This window comes from Carassius gibelio, chromosome A4, assembly GCF_023724105.1.
Source record: "Carassius gibelio isolate Cgi1373 ecotype wild population from Czech Republic chromosome A4, carGib1.2-hapl.c, whole genome shotgun sequence".
Classification (NCBI taxonomy): Eukaryota; Metazoa; Chordata; class Actinopteri; order Cypriniformes; family Cyprinidae; genus Carassius; species Carassius gibelio.
In genome coordinates, this window is record NC_068374.1 from 35,266,476 (window position 1) to 35,288,249 (window position 21,774).

General features: G+C 36.6%; 2 protein-coding genes across 3 annotated transcripts in view; one reads left to right on the forward strand and one right to left on the reverse strand.

Moving 5' to 3' along the window:
• LOC127979413 (muscarinic acetylcholine receptor M2-like) overlaps window positions 1-9,915 on the reverse strand; it is a 44,514-nt gene extending 34,599 nt beyond the window's left edge. The window contains exon 1 of one of the 2 annotated variants that reach the window (XM_052584860.1): window positions 9,598-9,915. The gene's annotated coding sequence lies outside the window, so the exon portion shown is untranslated. Of the gene's footprint in view, window positions 1-377; window positions 794-9,597 lie in introns of those variants that run through there. The other variant, XM_052584868.1, reaches the window with a different exon arrangement.
• A 4,310-nt stretch (window positions 9,916-14,225) lies between these two features.
• LOC127979437 (uncharacterized) overlaps window positions 14,226-21,774 on the forward strand; it is a 33,335-nt gene continuing 25,786 nt past the window's right edge. The window contains exon 1 of the mRNA XM_052584907.1: window positions 14,226-14,487. The gene's annotated coding sequence lies outside the window, so the exon portion shown is untranslated. The remainder of the gene's footprint in view (window positions 14,488-21,774) is intronic.

Below are 21,774 nucleotides of genomic sequence, written 5' to 3' on the forward strand. Positions count from 1 at the left end.
GAAGGCTTTCATTTCCCTTTTAGAGCAACACTAATGGTGTAATTACAAGTCCCACAAAATGCTGCCATATATGAAGAACTCGAGCAAAAACGGTGAAATCCTTTCAAAATGAAAAAATGTTACGATAAACAGATGCTATCCGGCGAGCGAAAACATAACCGATGTTACAAAGTGCTGAAGTGAGACGCGAGTGCAAATCTTTAAACATGGCAAAGTGGCTATTAAAAAACTGAGACGTGTTAAAACTACAAAAAGATGTCCTCTCAAAGAATCTTTTATTCCTACGTGTGCTCATCCAAAGCTTTACAAACTTAAAACTAACCACAGAAGGCAAGCCGTGATATTTCATTGTGTCTGAGCAACACACACACACACACCTGATACCATCAGAGCTTTCCCAAGCTTTTTCCTTCTTCAGCTGCGGATGTCTGTGATCTAGAACAGAGCGCTGATCTCTCAGAGTCACAGGAGTGAAGCGGCGTTCAGAGGCCAATAACCCAGCAGTCGTCAGCCGTGAGGCTCTGGGGGGCTTTTAAGTGCTTTGTACAAGCCCTCCACGCTCACTCAGATTAGTCCTCTACTAAAGCATCGCCTAAAGACCTAACAACAACAAAAATGAAGAATCGCACAGCCTTTTATTTAAACTAATCTAGATTCTCTGATGTAAAAAAAAAACCCCACCCTCTTTACAAAAGCACAATTTCTCAACTATGAGATTCTTCTCAGATTTTTCTCCTGAGAGAAAGACCCCAGAAGTATTTCTCAAAACTGCTCAGATGAACAAATATCTGATAACACTGTTCAATAAGTTTCCATTTGTTAACGTTAGTTTACTAAATTAGTTAATATGAAATATTCAGAAATACTTTTAGTCACATTTTGGTTCAGAATTTTGTCTTTTTTTTCAGAATTTCACATTTACATGTGAAGCAAGTGAGTTTATGCTTGAAACAAGACAATTTTTTTTTCAAATGTTAAGCATAAACATATATATATATATCTTAGATTTAGTACCTGAGGTCTGTTCAAAGGCAATTGTTCCCTTTTAATGTCCTCATCAAACATAAACGTCAGTTGTTGTGGGGCTGATCGTTTTGTCTCCAGGGCGAGTCTTTGCCGTTGCTCTGTATTTGAGGCATGTTTGGTAGTGAAGAATATTGTTTCTAACCAAAGCTAGCTTGCTGTTATCGTTTCATCTGGTCACTCATGAGTTATTGAGAGGGTCGTGATGTTTGTACAGAAAACATGTAATAAAAGGAAAACCTCTGGGTGCGGGGGCCCTCAGGGTTCGATCCTAGGCCCTTTCCGGTTTTTTTTTTTTTTTTTTTTTTTTTTACAGTAGTTGGGTAACAGGAACAATATTTCACCCCTGGCATCTCCCCAAGCAGTTAAGAGATTTAGTTTTTCTCTGTTGTACTAAAGTCAGGCGACTCGGGTAATGCACTAAAGAGCAAAACATTAAGAAGCTGAGTGCAACTGTCCTGTTGTAAATCCACTTCCAAATACTTCACGTTCACACATACACTAACCTTTTCTACTAATCTTTCTTGTATAATCTCTAAAAGATGCAGTGAATATGCACTTTATTTTCTGATTCTGTGCATAGTTTTTATCTTTTCATGTACAAATAAAAAACTTCAGTTTTTGAAGCATTTGTTGATCATTTTGGTCAGTGTACACTCAAAAACGTACTGTAAGTGCATTTTTCGGACCCCATGGACATATATTTGTTTCTTGTTTAAAACTTACTGTTGATGCAACATAATAATTTTTCTTGGCTTAAGAATGTTTTGCTATTTATACTGGAAAAGACAAAAATTAATGATAAAATAAAGACAAAAATACTGATTAGGAATGTTTTACAGTGCTTTCCATACAAATTGTGCACTATATTTCAAGTCTTCCTAAGCCAAGCTTAGCAGCACAAAGGTCACATGACACAAAAAAAACAACAACAATAGTGCTCAATTCCACTGACATCAAACTCTGTTCGGTTCCTTGCATAAAAGCTTTCATTTGACTTGAAATGTAGTCATTAAGGTGCTTTCTTCTTAATTTGGGAGCTCAGTTTAATCTAAACCTCTCTTTGTGTTCCACAATAGTCAAGTGGGATTGGAACGACATAAAGTTGTGTAAATTGCTCTTTATATAACCATGTATGTGACAAATCTTGAAAAATCTTGAAATGGCATGTTCCTTTAAAATGTGTTCAGGGGCAGTGAACTGAATTGTTTTGAGCTCTGTTCATCGTTACACACATTTGTCGTCATCACCTTTCTTCCAGGTGACATACTAAATTCAATCCTTCAGTGGAAGCGTCAGCAGCTCTCCGAGCTACGAGTAAGTGAGAGAGCAAAGGTGTGGAGGTGTAATAGACGGACGGAGAGATGGAAACAGATGAATCTCTAGTAGATAGATAATTGGAAATCTATATATCTTGGACTTAGATTTAGTACCTGAGGTCTGTTTAGAGTAAAGGAAAGGCAATTTTTCCTTTTAATGTCAAACTTCAGTTGTTGTGGGGCTGATCGTTTTGTCTCCAGGGCGAGTCTTTGCCGTTGCTCTGAATTTGAGGCATGTTTGGTAGTGAAGAATATTGTTTCTAACCAAAGCTAGCTTGCTGTTATCGTTTCATCTGGTCGCTCATGAGTTAATGAGAGGGTCGTGATGTTTGTACAGAAAACATGTTATAAAAGGAAAACCTCTGGGTGCGGGGGCCCTCAGGGTTCGATCCTAGGCCCTTTCCTGTTGTTTTTTTTTCTTTTCTTTTTTTAACATTAGTTTGGTAACAGGAACAATCTGTCACCCCTGGCATCTCCCCAAGCAGTTAAGAGATTTAGTTTTTCTCTGTTGTACTAAAGTCAGGCGACTCGGGTAATGCACTAAAGAGCAAAACATTAAAAAGCTGAGTGCAACTTTCTTGTTGTAAATCCACTTCCAATTACTTCACGTTCACACACACACTAACCTTTTCTACTAATCTTTCTTGTATAATCTCTAAAATGATGCAGTGAATATGCACTATATTGTCTTATTTTGTGCATAGCTTTTATCAGTTTTTGAGTAAAAAAAACATTTGTTGATCATTTTGGTCAGTATACACACAAAAACATAAGTGCATTTTTCGAACCCCATGGACATATATTTTTTTCTTGTTTAAAACTCACTTTTGATGCATTATGATCATTTTTCTCGGTTTAAAAATGTTTTGCTATATATACCGTGACACAAAAAAAACAACAACAATAGTGCTCAATACCACTCACATCAAACTCTGTTCGGTCACTTGCATAAAAGCTTTCATTTGACTTGAAATGTAGTCATTAAGGTGCTTTCTTCTTAATTTGGGAGCTCAGTTTAATCTAAACCTCTCTTTGTGTTCCACGAAAGTCAAGTGGGATTGGAACGACATAAAGTTGTGTAAATTGCTCTCTATATAACCATGTATGTGACAAATCTTGAAAAATCTTGAAATGGCATGTTCCTTTAAAATGTGTTCAGGGACAGTGAACTGAATTGTTTTGAGCTCTGTTCATCGTTACACACATTTGTCGTCATCACCTTTCTTCCAGGTGACATACTAAGTTCAATCCTTCAGTGGAAGCGTCAGCAGCTCTCCGAGCTACGAGGAAGTGAGAGAGCAAAGGTGTGGAGGTGTAATAGACGGACGGAGAGATGGAAACAGATGAATCTCTAGCAGATAGATAATTGGAAAGAGGCTCTCTGGAGACGTGCATCAGAAGGCTGGTGTAATTAGAGCGGAGGAGTGTGTGAGGAATCTAAACGTTTCTGTGCTTATGTCCTGTAGATTTCGAGAGTATTGATCATATCTCACCATACTCCAGGTAAACACAAGTGCATCTGGAATTAGAAGCTCCATTTTTAGCTTAAATGTTTTTTTTCAAGTAAGTTAAAGTTGTTTTCACAACTTGACAAATCATTCTACCATTGGTCGTCTTCATACAGATTTGCAGAGTTCACCAAACTTGGACTTTGAACAAAACTTGCAAATGAATGGAAGTCAATTATAGATATTCAAATTAATAGATAGTACAATCATCCTTATCAGCTTAGTGTGTCCCTTTAATGCTTTTAATGCAATAGTTTGGAAGATTTATGACCATGTAGCACAAAACAAGTCTTAAGTCTCTGGGGTATATTTGTACTTATAGCCAAAAATACATTGTATGGGTCAAAATTATCATGTTCCATGAAGATATTTTGAGATTTCCTACCGTAAATATATCCACAAAAAAAAAAAAAAAATGCTAAGAGCTTAAATCTTGACACAATTTTTTTTTTTGCACCCTCAGATTCCAAATTTTTAAAATAGTTGTATCTCGGCAAAATATTGTCAGATCCAAACAAACCATGCATCAACTGGAAAACTTATTTATTCAGCTTTCAGATGATGCACAAATCTCAATTTCGAAAAATTGACCCTTATCCCTGGTTTTGTGCTCCAGGGTCATATTTGTCTCCATTCTCATAACCAAAGAATAAGCAAATGTTTTGAGAGCATGCATTTGTTGCTGTATATCCCAGTGTTTAAGTCTATTAGCGTCTCCTGTTCTTCACTTCACCGTCTGTTTTTGGAAAAGTCTACAGGTCTAAAGAAATCTGAATCTCATTTAGTTTGGAAGATGGACAGTACGTCTGAATATCCAGACTCGAGAATCCTGCCAGAGCCAAAACGATCTACCTACGAGACTGAGAGAGCGAGGAGGAGTGTGTGTGTGTGTGTATTGATTGCTTTAAATGCACTGGGAAAACTGGGTTGATGACCTTGCGTTGGGTCGCGTCCAGCGCTGTTAACCCACTTTATGCACTTTAAATGAAAGATGAACGCAGGCCATGAATACTGATGCTTTGGAGGACTGCTTTAGCTTAAAACCTACACTAAACCAACCTTGATCCGGCTCTGACCTAGTCTAAAACCAGTCTCATTGATCAATTTGCTTGTTTTATAGCTAGTGCTTGATCTTCCAGGCTTATCAATAATCCGCTTGAAGAAACTTGAGTTTGATAAGGCCAGTATTTTTGTTTCTAGAGGACAAATGCAGAAATCCTGATGAATGAAAATGCACGGACACACCCCGGCTAGCACACTAGTTAGGGTAGTAATAGAAGTGTGCACGGTGCATTAAATCACATCCTGGCTTCTGCACATTGTAAAAGCGATCTGTGAGTTCAGATTTGATTAGAGTTCATAGGAACTGAGATTTAAAGATAGGTTTGTTTAGATGTTTATTACAGGAATGCTGCGGTTGTGGCTAGTTGCATTTGTAATAATCCAGATGTGTTCTAGACATTTGCAATAACAGATTGTTTGATTAATGTCATATGGATTTATTTACGTTTATTGTAGAAATATTGAAGCTATACCAAGTTCTGTCTCAACATCAAGCCTTACAGTGTAAACTTAACAAGAGCGAGAAAGAGCGATCACCAGTGATGCACAATAACCTCCAAGCCCCTTAAACACACACACACACACACACAGAGTCCCCTCTGTCAGATCAGCTCGTGTCTGACAGTGTTTTGTGCCTCAGGAGTTGTGCACAGAGAATATCAGATGCGAAATGTAGAAAAATCCCTCAAACACGCCGTGTCGCACAAGCAGAGAGATCACCAGAGTGTGTCAACAGACTGACTGCTCACACACACACACACACACACACACACACACACACACGCCAGGGTCACCACTCTGAATGTCATGAAGTCTGTGTGTGTGTTTCATGTGTGTGTGTGGGAAAATAACTGCATAATCATCCTCCTTATATACAGTATCACTTACTGTAAACTCACGATAGTTCATGCATTTACAGACATTCCAAAAATTAATTAATTCAAAATAATATTAAAAACTAGGCACTTAAATAACACTGCTTAAAATACACAATCTCACTAACTATTTTCTCTATCCACAGTTTTGGACGCCTGTTTTAAAGTTTACCAGCTCCACTTAATTTGAGCTCTTCCCATGATCTATCTGCTTCTCACTGGTTTTAAGGGATTATATTATACATCTTATAAGTGTCTGTTTTTATTTGTCCTGCGGAGAAACATCAGAAGCAGTGTTGGTACATGAAGCGATGGAGAATAGCACTGTGTCTCCAGAGCTGTGCGAGAGCAACAAGACTTTCCTCTGGGCTGTGCTCATCAGGCTCCAGAAAACAGTGAGTACATTTGCATATATTTTTCATTTGTCTCCCTTGGAACGGATGACGGAGGTTTGGCAAACCTGCTGTGAAGCTGATGAGATGCAGAGAGCGTGTGTGGGATCATTAGAGGAGTAGTTCAGCACAAAATGAATGTTGTGTCATCACAGTCACTTCGGTCGGAGGGAAAAGAGCACCTGGGATGTTCTGTTAAATATCTCAGGTTTGGAACCACATGAGGCTGAGTAAATGTTGATAGGGTATTTAGTTTTGTGTGAACTGAACTAAAATATACAAAAATATATTGTGAGAAATTTTACATTGAGTTATGTTTAAAAAAAAATGTTTTTTTTATTATTTTTTATTTTTTTATTCAAACGTTCATGGAACGTTCCATTTTGTCATTTTGGAACGTCATGGAAATGTTACATTTTAAAATGTTCTGTGAACGTTCCGAAACATACAGTAACTTTTAGAAAAACATCCAAACGAAACGTTTCACATCTAAGTCGTCATAGTTGAGTAAACTTCGATAGCAGTGAATGGGACACAAATTTATATTTTTTTGCATTCCCATTTGCTCAAATAGCAAAACTGTAGACACTGTATATTAGAAACACCCTCAAATTAGCGTTAACTAGTGTTTTGTAATTTGATGCAAAGGTAATATAATACAAAGTATGGTGTTATAAATCTACATACATTTAAAAAATAAATGAGAACGCAAAAAACTTTGGAGGATTTATAATGCTGATGACAGTTGAAACGCATGTTTTGTGGAAAGGGTCCATAAGGTTATTTTATTAGCACAGAGCACTATTTAAGACCACATTTGTTTTTAACTTTGAGAGAACATTTTCAGAACATTCTAAGAATGTTGAGGACATACCATATATGGACATTCATCAAGCTAATTATGTGTGTGTGTGTGTGTGTGTGTGTGTGTGTGTGTGTGTGTGTGTGTGTGTGTGAGATGCTGTCAGTCAGTCTGACACGGTCTCTACAGTCCTGTTAGCACTTCTTAATGATTTCAACTGCAACTCCACACACATTATTCACCTAAACGTGTGCACACAGCCGAGATCATTAGGTCTTTTCTTCACCAGCTCAACACCAGCATCAGCCAAACACAGAAGACTCTTAAAATAGAAGTATAAAATGAAAAGGTGCATGATGACGGACAGGTGAAATGCAGAGCCAGGACTTCAACAGCGTTGACCAGCACAATATCGCTTTCTGTTTACATATTTAACATGTACTTTTAATGGTAAAATTATGTTTATGATCTAAATAAATAGTGTTATAATGCTAGTATATTAATATAAAAAAGTAAACAAATGTTTATTGTCCATTGTATTGTTTATTTAGAATTGAATTTATCTAAATGTGGTCTGAGTGATCAGATTTCCCTGTTTTGGACCCTGTTTATTTGTATTTATTGCTGACCGCACCAGATGACCTCCAGCTGGACTGAGTCTGAAAGTGTCCCTGAAATGCCGGACTGAGATCTGTCACGTGACATCAGGGGGCAGGACTTTTTCATATAAGAGAGCATATGATTGGACAAAAAAAATCTACGAGTCATTAATATTTTGGACAGTTTTTAAAGCTCAAACTATCATATATACATTGACTAAAATCCATATATATATATATATATATATATATATATATATATATATATATATATATATATATAATAGAAGTATACGACATATATTGACTATTCAAATATATATTTTTAGTACACACTGTACAATTTCACACTGAAATATTGGGTGTAAAAAGAATACTATAAAAATAGTATAAAATACTATAAAAATACTATTAAAAAAAAGAAAAAAAAAGATATGGTAGCGTAATTTTATCACTAAACTGTAGCGTTCTGTTTTTTCTCTCTAGTGCGCGTCCATGCGCGCCCCCGTCTGCATCTAACGCGCGCTCTAACGGGCAGAACGCGCCAAACCAAAAGAGCGAGAAACGTACAACAGTGTGAAGAACAGCTCATGAAATCTCTTCACCGTCAATAAAGCTTCATTTCAACTGCGCACTAGTTCCAGATGAGCACATCTCACCTGCACAGCGTCCACAAGCAGAGTTGATGTCTATTTTCTTTCACCTATGAAATATTTGCCAAAACTTGAAGGTTAAAAAAAAAATAGCAGAAGTGACGCGTGACGCGCTTTGATTATCGATTCCGCGCGCGCTTCCTGATCCATGCACAGAGCAGCAGAGGAGATAAATCAGAGATTTAAGCCGAAAACTTCCAGCACAAGTTATTGATTCATAACAGTTAATCCTTGCCCAGACATTATGGGAACGCATTAGAGGCCAGGACCGGTGGTGCGTGACCTTTTCCTTTTCATTTCCGAACACTTTAGAGCTCTGCAAAAATCAGACTGAGCCCGAGCAGCCAAATAATGATGGAGAATAAAACAACTATTAAACGCGCATTAAAGAAATCCTCCATCCAGCACGAATTTGCCTTGCGGATTCTGTTGGACACATTGGTTTATTCGAGTTTGACGAGTGCTGTTTCTATTAAAGAAGGTCTGTAGTTGGAAATTAACGAGGATATATCCGTGCACAGGAGAGAAAACCACGCGCCACGAGCGCAGTCAATCACAACAGATGGAAAATCAGTTCACATGCATTGAGACGGTGCCCAATATCAATAATGTCATGGTAGACTACATAGAGACACTTGACAATAGTCGACCTGTGCATACATTTTTGCAATAGTTAGGGCAGATGCATGACAAGCAACTGACCAACTATAGGTTACATAATTATTCCGTCCAGTGTTTAAATGAAATGTCGCGCGCAAGTGCGCAAAAACCTTTTACGCACAACTCGAACGGCAAGGAATGCAACCAACTCAGTTTCTTTGAACCCTCAAATGTTCGATCTGATACCCAGATGTTATTAAAAAGACTGAAGGCATTTTTTTTCTGGTTGGTTTGTGCGTAAATTCCGTTTACGGCTTTAGTCTGCGCCCAAACGGAGCCCAATTGAGCCATTTTCTAGCTCATGACTGTTCTCGGACCTGCCGAAAATGCTCTAAATGGTCTCAGGTGAGTAAAGTCTTAAAGTTGGTTGCGTGCTTGGCTTGAGTGAGTTATGGGGAGGAAAGCGCGTGAAATCGGCGATGCTTACGGAGTGTCCACGGAGCGTCAAGTGCAACAGCTCAATCCAAGAAACTGCTAGTGAGCCGCGTCTCCCGGTGCTTTCCATCGATTTCAAGCTCAGTGGGACTTTAACACGAAAAAAAATAAAATAAAATAAAATTGGGAACCTTGTGTTTTTTTCACGCGCGCTCGTTGACGCGCGTTTAATGGTTTGCAGGCTTATGAAAGCACAGGCTCGTGCGTGATGTAACAAATCGGCTGAAATATTTTCTAGACAGCTCGCAGTTACAGACAGTGTGTCCTACCTGCTCTCAGTCGCTCCTGGCGCCCGCGGGGTCGCTGCTGTCCGGGTCCGTGCGCTCACGCAGCTGGACGTCTGAGGACATGATGCTGGACGGTCGGAGCTCTTCTCGTGGGTGAACGCCAAGTGAGGAGTGGAAACGAGGAGTAGGAGAGCAGGAGAGAGGGGAGGAGACGCAGCATCACTCTCACATCAGCAACACACTTCAGTTTAACGGCGTCAAAGCTTCATCGGTATCTCTCAGTTGACGGTGTTTACGCGCAAATGTGATGTGGTGCATCAGCCTCGGGCTTTATAGTCGGGGAATGGGCACACTTGTTCGTCTCGTGGGCTTTAACTGGATTAGATGCATGTGGCGTTCAGGTGAATGAACGTCGTGTGATTGAGCGCGGCTTCAGATGCTGGCGGATCGATTCTATCTCCGTGATGACGCGCTCCGGCGCGTGAGGACCCTTTTAGCGGGAAATGTAGCACTACGCTGTTCGTGTAACGCTATAGGCGCATGATCAAAAAACATCTCCAAACCGATGGTTTTACTGTGGTACGAGTACAAAAACAAATTAACAAAACATTTTTTGTAGTATAATGGCGATTTAATATAAATTTCAATTTAGTTACATTTTTTTTATTTTTTATTCTGGCAACCCAGTTTTGTATTATTATTATTGGTTATACGAACTTTAAGGGAACATTCCATTGTATCATGTTTGAAACATTGTGGAAACGTTACTTTTGAATGTTCTCCGAACGTTCTGAAACAATTAGTAACGTTTAACAAACATGATTAAAGACCAGACCACTTCGAATGAACGTTCTATTAACATCTATTACATTCTATTAACGTTACGAGAGCGTTCCCTGTTAGCTAATGTATTTATTAAAGCGACAGTTCACCCAAAAAAAAATAAAAAATAAAATCTGTCATAAACTCATCCCCAAAACTGTCATATATGAGTTTCATGGTGAACATGAAAGAAGATATTTTTGAAAAATGTTGGTAACCAAAATTTGTTTGGTTCTAATTGACTTCCATAGTATGGGTAAGAAAAAAAATTCTATGGTGGTCAATAGGGACCAGAACTGTTTCAGACTGGACCAGAACTATACATGGTGATATTTCCAATATAAGTGATTAAAATGCTGCTGATTGACCCGGTTCATGTACAAAGCAACCACGATGACCGTGGAACTATTAGTGTGAGCATTGAGATCCCACACTAACTCAGACAGACAGATCAAAGCAGCTGATGTTGTGATTGTGTTTATGCAGGTGTCCCCAGAAATGAAGTGCCATGCTATTACCATAAGAATGCAACATTTGAATATAATCGGATGTTTTGGAAACCACGTTCTTCTTTGAAGTGCCTTATTATAGTGCTATTCAAATACTGTGCGTACCTCAGAATATACTGTACAGTGCTTCTGTTTGGAAGGGGTGTGTTTGAGGGTTTTCATGCATGAATGTGTTTGAGGATGTGAAGATTAGACTGACATCTACTGGGGGGAAACTCACTGTCTCAAAGTACCCAGAAGCGCTGTTAAAATGTGTGCTCTGGGCTGTTAATGGTCTGTAGTTGTGCACGTCAGTTGCATCCCTCACTGCGTCGACATGCACGACGATGGTGTTTCTCAGCATTATCAGTTTCTTTTTAACAATGTTGTGTTGTTGTTGTTTTTAATGAGAGTGGAGAGTAAGTGCTCGAGAGTTTGATTAGTGGAAGACAGTATTGTTAGTGTAATCTGTGTGTTTAATTAGTGTCTTCTGCATTACTTCACATGCCAATTTAGCCCTCGCTGTCAAGCTAACGCCATCCACTCGGCATATACATACATCTTCACTGCTACAATCCTCTCGGGGGAGGCAGGTTTTTATTGACAGCTGCTATTAGAAGAAGCTGCTCATTTAGAAAAGGAGCAGCACACAATACACGCATACAATCAGCACGGCTTCTCTCGCAGAGATAGCTTTGTCTGCAGCTCCAGAAAAGAGGCAAATGAAGTGAAGGGATGAGAGACAGGCAGAGAGAAAGACAGCCCGGATTCAGTTTAAATGAACTGTCCATCAGCCGCCTGTCACTCTCACTGGGGGCCAAGGGACCAGCCGGGGATCAGGACAAGTAAAGATCAATGAGAGGAATTTGGGATCTGTTACTAGTGCCTTTTTCTGCCGGTGTGTGACATGTAAGACAGTGTTGCATAACCATACAATACAGTTATTCGCATTTTTGTTTTGCTCTGTCAAGCATCACTATTGCAAATGTCGATAAGTTTACCATTATCAGAAAGCATTCATAGAAGATTTTAGAAACTGTACCTAGAAACCTACGTTCTATTGCTTGTATATAGTAGAATCCCAGCTTAGAAAATGTTTCAAAACATTTCTGAAGATTCTCTTTGAAGATTCAAAATGTATCGTTTTGGGAACATTCCGTTGTATCATTACTTTTGTTAAATGATACATTTTGAATGTATCATTTTTGAAAGTTCTCTGAATGAACGTAGTAGCATTAAAAAAAATATTAGACAAACATCCAAATTAAAAAATGGAGAAAAGCAGAACAAAAAATCACATTTGTTGATTGTCGTAAGTTGTTTTCCTGAACCCTTTTAGTTGGATTTTTAGCTAACGCTGTTTAATCTCACTGCTCATATTGATCTGACAATGTACAGAGATCAGACTTAAAGGGATAGTTCACCCAAATTAAAAAAAAAAAACCAGACTGTTGACGGTAGCCATTGACTTCCACAGTGTGGAAACAAATACTATAGAGGTCAATGGGTACCGGTGGCAGCATTCTTGTTTTGTGTTCAGCAGAAGATATATCTCAAAGTTTGCAACAAGTGAAGTGTGAATAATTGATGAAAGAATTGTTCATGAACTCTCCAGTTACAATGTTTCAGTGTTCCATGAACGATGTATAGATAATGTTTTTGTGTGAACGTTCTGAGAACATATTAAAGACCAGATAACTGTAAACGAACATTCTATTGATGTTACTGGAAGATTGTTAGTTTGTAACGTCGAGGGAACCTTCCTGGGATTCATATTGAGAATATTCACCGCTCTCTCATCTGTTTCAGGGCCATTAATGTCTTCATTCCTCACTAATGTCTTTCTCTCGGTGTGAACAGATCCCCGGGGGGGTGACGTGCAAACCTGCGGACAATCCTCGCGGTCCGTCAAGGGTCTCTGGGGTCTCTGCGAGTCTCTGATGTGTTTAAGTGCAGGTTCATTCTTGACGTTTAGTGTCAGTAAACAGTGTGTTGAATTAGAGGACAGCCATCGATCTGACCACCGCAAGAGAGAGAGCCTCAACACACACACACACACACACACACATTCACAAACAGACACACACTCCAGCTAAACTGCTTTGAAATCCCTGTTCAGACATTATAACATCAGCAGACCACTAAATGCCACCAAATGAATGAGTGTTTGTCAGGAAGAATAGAGATGTGTTGTATCTTACACCGTTGTTCAGACTGAATTATTTAAAGGGGAAGCGTGTCATTTATGCACTTCTGATGATACTAAATGTACACATTTCAGATGATAAAATAATTCAAAAATTCAGTGTTTATACATGCACACGCACACACACACACACACACACACACACACACACACACACACACACATACATTTCCTTTGGTTATTTTCACACTTAATTATAGCTGTTAAAACAAGGGAACCACTTGTTATACATAAATCTTGTACCATATTTTCTTGAAATATAAGATGCATCTGAAATGTATTGCGACTGATATTACAAAGCGACACTTTTAATGCAAAACACTCATAAAGCCAGCAAACCATGTGCACACACACATTTTTCCATGGTGTGGAAAGAGAGAAGATGCATTTCACACAAGCTGCTAGTTTCACTTTGGCTTTAAATAAAGTCATGCATGCTTGATGTTTAAAATAAATGTTGTTTATAGTGAACTCACGTATAATTTTTGTATGTTTTATATATATATAAGATTTAGTTTTAATCCAAATGATGCATGTGTGCAGCAATCAAGATCATGCAACAGCAGTACTCTCTTTACTGTCAGAATAACTTTAGTAACTTGTTTTACATGCTTTCCAACCAAACTACAAACCTTTTAAGCTCAATGCTAGTACTAGTATCCATGCATCCCCATTTAAAAAAAAATGTAAAAAAATTAATTTCTCATGTGAATGTTAAGGGAACATTTAATTTTTGTAATTTTGCAATATAAATAATATACATATAATGCAAAATATATATAATTTTTATGTGATCTCATTTAAAAACGATCAATCCCACGAAAGCTAAACTACAACAGTTGATTCAGTTTTATCCAGGAGCTACAGAGACATTGTTCAGATTCATACTGTAGTCTTGAGCATGCGTTGCATCATTCTGAGCTGCTGAACTCAATACCCACAATCCTTCAAGGCACAAAGCTGGACCCCAACAGAAACGAAGAGGAACGCTTGTGAAAGCTGCAGTCGTGCCGCTGTTTCAACAAACCACCGTCAGGGTTCAATCTTCAGAAAACTGGCACAAAAAGTTCAAATCCGTGGAGAAATCATGTGGAACTTCCTTCACAGAGGAGACAGAAGCTCCTGTCCTTCCGCTCATCTGTTCATCTCTACAGGTTATGCATTTATTATAATTGAATGAGTGTAGAGACACACACACACAGAGAGAGAAGAGCATGCAGTGTGACTTTGCTCTGCTCCAGTGATTCTGTTCTTCATAATCTCCAGCGATGTGTGTGATAATGTGTGTATTGTCTCGTGATGCAGGCCTCCAGTCCGTCTGGGAAACCTCTATCCTTCCTGTAGTGGACGATATGGGAATTAAAGAAGATTCTGGAACATCTGGGATCAGAGAAACACGTCAAGAGTCAAGCATGTGTGAGTACCACAGTTATAAATGCATGCATGTCATTAAATGACTTGATTGTAAGTAAAGATGCAAAACTGCTAAAACACTGAGAACGAAGACAACGTTTGTTAGACTTCATGCATATTTAGTTATTACACAAGGTTGAGTTATTTTAGCACTTAAACTAAACAAAATGTGAAATGTTGTCTTGGAAAATAGCTGAAATCAAAATGCATTAAAAAAAATCTTCAAGTTTTGTGTTTGTTTATGCATGGTTTTAGTTTTAGTTAACTAATATCCCTGGTGTGCAGGAGTTTATCATGAAGTCAGACAGCTGGAAGACTTTCCTCTCGTAACATTAATCTCTCTCTCTCTCACACACACACACACACACACACACAATCTTTCTGCTCATTTTTCATGGACTAAACTCTGGTGTTTAACTGCATTTAGATATGACTGATGAAACAGTGTGTGTGTGTGTGTGTGTGTGTGTGTAATACCTCAAGCCACTGCTTCAGCAACATCAGCACAAACAAAACTGAGAGAAACTCTTATCAGTGTAGCACAAACACACACGCTCTGCTGCACTGGATGTGTGTGTGTGTGTGTGTGTGTGTGTGTGTGGAAAGTGCTCTTTGTTACAGGCCTCTCATGTTCCATTAGTGTTCCATTGTTCCTGTTAAATGAAAGCTGCTCGTGCACCAGGGACACTCGCACACTAACTAGTGCTCCCTGGATCTCATCTCAACATGCTAATTGAGCCGAATGCTGATTTCCGTATGAAGTAGTTGTTCAGGAGTGACTGTGATAATGAGAGCCGGCCGTGGGGTTTGTGTGAACATGATGACAAGGCTTAAAATAACCACGCTGGACATCTCTAATGAGTTTTATTGAATGCTGCAGAGATGCTTGAGCTCTTAAAGGTGAAGCGAGTCGTTCCTAAGCCGCTCGTATGATGGTTTTGTCCCGTGTTCATAACTGCCTCCAGCAGCTGTTTGCATTCATTCAGACGAGGACAGCTCCTTCTGCATGAGATGAGAGAGACCCAAATATACGGAAATGGCATTTCAGTGACTGCTGGGACTTTCATTCACACACTGAAAACAAAAACTTGGTTCAGGAAACCAAACTCAGATGTTGGCAGTACGTTTCATTTGCACAGTAGATGAAACTTTGAAGCATAAAGACCATAAAAGTAATAGAAATGGTATTTTCTTGTTTTAGTTACAGCGTAAAAAAATTTTTTCACAGTATATATATATATATATATATACACATATATATAGTAATAATAAATATGTGTGTGTGTGTGTGTATTTTAAAGTACACATTGAAAATCTATTGCAGCAATGCATAAACAATATTTAAATAAAATTAAAAAAATGCAAGGCTTTTACATGAACTCCTTACAAATATATAGAAATAAATGTAAATAAATACAATGCACAGCAAATTCAGGTGCAGCAACGAATACAAGTATAATGTACAAATTCAAATAATATATTAATGAACAAAACATATGCAAGGCCTTTAAGTAGACACAAGACTCCTGAAAAATAAATAGAGATAAGTGCTAAATATTTAGATATTTAAAAATGTTAAAAATGCACGGTAAAAATCAGGTGCAGGAATATGCAAAAGTATAATATAAAAATAAATAGATTCATCTATTTTGAGAAAAAAAAATACATAAATGTAAAAAATAAATAAATATATAAAAATAAATAAGTGCACAGTGAAAACCAGGAGCAGTAGTAAGTAAAGGTATAATATAAAATGGAAAATAATTATAATAAATTATATATATAAATAATAATATACATTTAAAATAAGTGCACAGCTATAATATAAACATTTAAAATAATCTATCAATAAAACAAACATAAAATGTAACGCCTTTAGTTACAATTTAAAAAAAATAACAAAATAAAAATAAGTATAAGTATTCGCACAGAAGAGTAGATCTTTGCATTTAATGCTGTGATGTGTTCAGAGTTACCCACAATGCACAGCAGCATGAATTAGTAATGTGGATTGCGTTGTTATTGTTATTTATGTTATTTATGCTGTTGTTGTGTTAGTCGTGTGGGAATCATTGCTACGAGCTCCTCTGTCCAGGTTTGTTGGCTATAGAGGAACAGACTGACAGCTCGCTTCGCTCCGGTTTGTGACTGAAGTGTGTTCATTAATTCATCATGAAGCGAGCGGAGTGAGTTCATGTCCAGCGAGAAGCAAATCAAATCAAGAGGAATTAGACAGCCATCAATCATCCATGTGTGTGTATTACCACTTTATAATCTCCATCTGTCCGTCAGGCTCAATTAATTAAATAAAGCTGATATTTAAATAAGTTATAAGAAATATTAGTTTTTACTAAACCATTCATTTGCAACTAAGTGAAGTGTGTTGATGTACTAAAATTACTAGCTCTAAACATTTGTAATTCAAATGAATTTTAATAGAAATATTTGAAAACTAAATTAAATTGCTATTTAATAATTGTTAATAAATATCATAGTTATTGTGATTGAAAACACAGTTTCTGAAAAAACAAAACAAAAAAAACATATATATATAGAGAGAGAGAGAGAGATTGATTGATTGATTTATTATAATCTAATGCATTAATTGTTAATATATTAAATCTTTTAATTTTTATAATCTTTTTTTATATATATAATGTAATTGCACATATTTTAGATAGATATAGATATATGGATAGATTGCTATATTATAATCTAATGCTATAATGCATTAATTATATATATATGTAATATAATATAAAATGTTTATATATATATATATATATAGTTAATGAAATATAATTTAATAATTTAATTATATTCTATATATTAACAAAGAAATTATACATAATATAACAATATATAATAAGTTGATATTATTTTTAAACTAATTCTAGTGGTTTTATTTTAAACAACATTCATTTTAGGAATTGTTTTGCTTGATTTTGTTTGTGCTTTTTTTTTTAAATAATGCCTTTTGTATGTAGGCTAATTACATTCAAATAATTTGGTTTCTTTAATATTGAGAAAATCGCTTCTTTAAAGTTGTTCAAATGAAGTTTTTAGCTATGCATATTACTAATCCAAAATTAAGTTTTGAAATAGCTATGGTAAGGATTTTAACAAAATATCTTCATGGACCATGATCTATACTTAATATCCTAATGATTTTTGGCATAAAAGAAAAATTGATCATTTTGACCCATACAATGTATTTTTGGCTATTGCTGCCAATATGAGAGAGCAGCATCTGAGCAGAAGTTTGAGATCTGTGCACGAAACTAAAGCTCCTTCAAACACTGACTTAAGCTGACGGACCAGAAAGAGAAAGAGAACTTGTTAGCGTGTTGTCTCAGTGATAGTTCATTGGCTAATTAAACCACATTGACAGTAAAGTCTTAAAAACACTTCAGTGAGTTGTAGCCCAGCAGGGTCATCCGTCTGCACACACACACACACACACACACACACACACACACACGTGTTCTGTCGTTCAGATTCGCCGTCAGAGCGCAGTGAAGCTGTGAATCTCCAGCTGACCTCATGCATGCTGTGATCTTAATTAACTGCACAAACGTCCAGATTTCTGATTCCTCGTTCACTCATTTAGTTCTCTGCTAGCTGAAGTTATACTGAAGTTCGTACGCTAGTGTTACGGATCACTCGGGAGGCTGAGGAGTAACAGATACAGTAGTTTATTTGGCAGACACAAGCAGAGGAGCAGATAGTGAAGGATGTGTGAGAGACCACACACACTGGGGAATCACTGGAGAGAGGTAAGTAGAAGAAGAGTTAGTCCTTGGAGTTAGCATACAGGTAAGACCTTGTCGTGAACTGACCGGACAATGACTGAGTGCATGTGTGTGGTTTTTATAGTGCTGAGGTGATTGTCTGGTAACAACAGATTGAGCTGCTTTCTGAGAGTTTCAATCAGTGGATTTATAAAGCACAATGAGAACCTCAAGTGCATAAGAATTCATTTTGGTTGCATTTTAGTAGAATCCCAGAATGCATTGCAGCTAGCTCAGTGCTAATAGGTTCATCATATTATTTAATCAAATATGTTACACGTACATTTTTATTAGGAATTAGTCAACAAGTCAAGTCAATTTTTAATTTCTTTTATAATTATTATTAAATAATATAATCACTAAAACTTTAACTAAACCTCCATAAAAATAAAAGCTAATTCAAAATATTAACAACCATATAGTATATAAATATTAATTCTGCACATAAAGCACATTTTTTAAAGATATTTCATGATAAAAATACTTATTTTAAGTTTTAAATAAACTAGATTTTTTACACAGTGTTTATACATAAAAATAATATTGTATTTATTTTTCCTTTTTTAAGCTTTAATATTCTTATATAAAACTATCACTAAAACTGTTAATTATTGTTCTGATATTTAAGTTGATTTAAAGTATTAAAATAAACTAACTGGATTAAATTATGTTAAAATACTAGAATCGCTAAAAATAAAGTTGAAATAAAAATTAAAGCGCAATTTATATATATATATATATATATATATAAATATATATATACATATATATATATATATATATATATATATATATATATATATATATATATGTATATATATATATATATATATATATATATATATATATATATATATAAATGAAAAAGGGCATGACGAAAATGACTAAAACTTTAACTAAAATAAAAAAATTTTTTAAATATAAAATAAATGCTAATCCAAAATATTAATAATGATAATTACTAATTAATTATATTAATATTACAATTACAATTATATTAATATTAATGATTAAATATGAATGATATTATAATTAATAATATAATAAATATTTATATAAATAACACAATGAAACCTGTATTTAAAATGTAAACAAAATGCAAAAGAGTGCAAAATAGACTTTTTAAAGTTATAATAAAAATGTTCATGATCCTTTTAAAAAAATATATATTTTTGCAATTTTTGCAATCTTTCTATTCTGTTTTGTTGTGTTTTTGAATGCAAAAATAAGTCACTTCACCAGACCATCAGAAAGGTCTAATGGGGTTACGGGACTAGTTCTTCATCCGTGTGTTTCTATGCTTGTGGGAGAACAGGGTCTGCTGGGAAGCTTCATCGTCCTGGAGTTTCAGACGTTTCATGCATTAGGAAGCAAAACTATTCGTGTCTGAGCGAGACAGACTCATTAGAGAGCAGCTCGGCTCTCAACAGGGGCCAATCAAAGCCTGTGTGTGTGTGTGTGTGTGTGTGTGTGAGAGAGATCCACTGTCTGTCCAGTGAGTTTGAGACATGAACCCGTGAGAGGTCACGCAGTAACGAAGCGCTGGTGATTCACAGATCTTAATTGCAGCACATTTCTGTAATTCAGAGCAGTGACATTAAGCGTCAGGTTTTAGAGCTAAAGGGAAGTTAGTGTGTGTTATTAACGTCTGCGTGGGACAGCGGCTGAAGATATGTCTCCAGTCTCTCAGCTTTAATCCAAACTTAACCCTGTGTTACCTGAGAGATCACCACCTGGAGAGAGTTAGCTGTTAGCATTACCGTGTCCAATCTGGTTAATATACAGTAATATAATTACAGCATTGTCTAATTTATGCCTTTTTCTCGTCTAAAGCAACCTTTAGGGTTTAAACAATAATAATAATATTTAGAAGAAAAATACATTGTGCTTAATTGTGTTGAATGTGCACTTATATGTATATTTTTAAAAACTGTACATGCATATGATATTAATTAAATGAAAGAACACTTATGTATAAAAGAGAGACACGTATTACTATGTTCATTACAAAAATGAAAAAGTTATATTATTGAGATTCACACAGAAAACACTTATTTTAAATAGTAATAAAATTTCACAATTTTTACTGTATTTCTTATCAAATAAATGCAGCCTTGTTGAGCAGAAGAAACTTGTTAAAAAAAAAGAAAAGACATCTCTCCGACCCTCAAACTTCAGACTGTTATTATACAGTAACTTCCATCAATGTGATTAAATGTGCTGTTGCTTCGACTTTCACTTGCTAGCTTATAAAATCCTCTCATTTTCATCAGAATGCATAAAAAAACAAACCTTCAATCAAAAGGTTCGAAAGTTGCTCTCTGGCTCTTCTCAAAACGTTCATTTGTCTTGTGAAAGAGTGAAACGTATGATTAAATGCAGATAGTTTGTGCCAGAAATATTGCTTCAAAGTTTCAAAGTCCGGAAATCTCTCTAGACGCTATCGCTAAGTAGTTCTTAACCTATTCCTTAACCTCTCTCTTAACGTTATGGCAGGGGTTCAGATTAGGCAATTAGGTAGCGACTTGAACAAGGGGGGGAATAATTCAGCAAGGGGTCGAAATTGGGCACAACTGCCCAATGAAGTGATTGATCAGGCGTACATATCGCGAAAGGGACACGCGGCCATAAACGTGCAGGTTATCAGGTTTTTATTGAAAACATTAACCAATGGCAATTAAAACCGCATTGCACAGAAGTAACTGCAGCTGCTTGCCAATCAATTCTGATTGTAAAGTACCTTACCATTGATATAAAAGTGTATTATATAATTTTTAGTCGTTAAACTCATGCCAAGAAGCGGCACAAGTGGCACAATGGGATAAGGAGGGGGGAAGATTAGATATGGTGTGAACATATTACTGACCATTTGATAATTAAATTTATAGTCTATATTCTACTGATAACTTAAACTATGTTGAAATAAATGTTACTGTAATAATTTGAGAAATGTTTCATTTGCATAGAACGTGTTGTCTTTCTTAACGCTGTATTGCATCTTCGCGTTAAGTGGAAAATCGATTCATGAGCAATCGATGCCAACTAATTCAGCACCTTCACTCGGGACAGCGCTCTTGTGACGTCGGACGTAAGAGGCAGCGTGTTAAGAAGCTTCCATAAACATAAACAACTTTGGTAAGATATATCTTTTGAGTCTTCTTAGCGCGCTAAGAGTGAGCGTTATCGGGAAACCAGGCCCTGAATGAAACCAGGTTTGTTTGTTAATGCACACGTCTCCATTCATCTCTTGTGCCTCGTCTTGCTCTTGGCTCCCTCTCTCTCTCTCTCTCTCTCTCTCTCTCTCTCTCTCTCTCTCTCTCTCTCTCTCTCTCTGTCTCCCTCTCTCTCTCTCTCTCTCTCTCTCTCTCTCTCTCTCTCTCTCTCTCTCTCTCTCTCTCTCTCTGTCTCCCTCTCTCTCTCTCTCTCTCTCTCTCTCTCTCTCTCTCTCTCTCTCTCTCTCTCTCTCTCTGCTCCTGAGTGCTTTTTAAATAACATCACC